Genomic DNA, 637 nt, shown 5'->3' with positions numbered 1-637 from the left:
TACCTGTTTCTATTAACCAAGCATATTAAGGTCATTCAAAACATGTACTGTTCTCATAGGATAAAATATCCTTAAAATTGTTAACCTCAAAGCTGCTATAATTTGATGCTTGTATTTGAAATCTTAAACATGGAAGTACAAAGTATGACAGCATGGAAGGAACATTAACCAAGCAGTGATACGATGTCCCGTAATGTCTCCTACCACAGCTGCGTTCAGAGGTGTTCAAGAAAACAGAATGAATACTTACCTGGCAGGGGAGATACTATGATCACGAAGGTGGTTTTCCCAGGGCAAGGCTGATCCATTGCACTCCGGATGTGCTGACCCCTGCGATTTCCCCAAATGTGGGAAACTCGACTGCATAATTTGTGGTAGTGGGGGACTGTGTTTGCGCTCTCCCCTGGAAAAAAAAAGAAAACAGAATGAGTTAGTCAGCCTTTCTTGAAGAAACAAAATACCTAAGATCATCAACTTATAAAAAGGAAAGGTTTCTTTTGGTTCACAGTTTGGAGGTTCTAGTCCATGGTTGGTTGTCCCTGTTGTTTTTGGAGTAGTGATGAGGCAAGAATAGGTGGTGGAGACAACCTGTTCATTTCAGAGGTGGAATGCAAAAGAGAGAGTCAGGGGGAGAGAG

At 41.6% G+C, this 637-nt stretch overlaps 1 non-coding gene across 1 annotated transcript; it reads left to right on the top strand.

The window, feature by feature from the left end:
• Positions 1-242: 242 nt before the first annotated feature.
• LOC141415737 (U1 spliceosomal RNA) lies at positions 243-406 on the top strand. The gene has a single exon (XR_012440681.1). It is a non-coding gene; the product is annotated as a U1 spliceosomal RNA (small nuclear RNA).
• Positions 407-637: the final 231 nt, after the last annotated feature.

The sequence above is a fragment of the Castor canadensis genome, chromosome 1 (genome assembly GCF_047511655.1).
Source record: "Castor canadensis chromosome 1, mCasCan1.hap1v2, whole genome shotgun sequence".
NCBI lineage: Eukaryota > Metazoa > Chordata > Mammalia > Rodentia > Castoridae > Castor > Castor canadensis.
The sequence above is the reverse complement of the archived record's forward strand: the minus strand, read 5'-3'. Positions and strand labels throughout refer to the sequence as shown.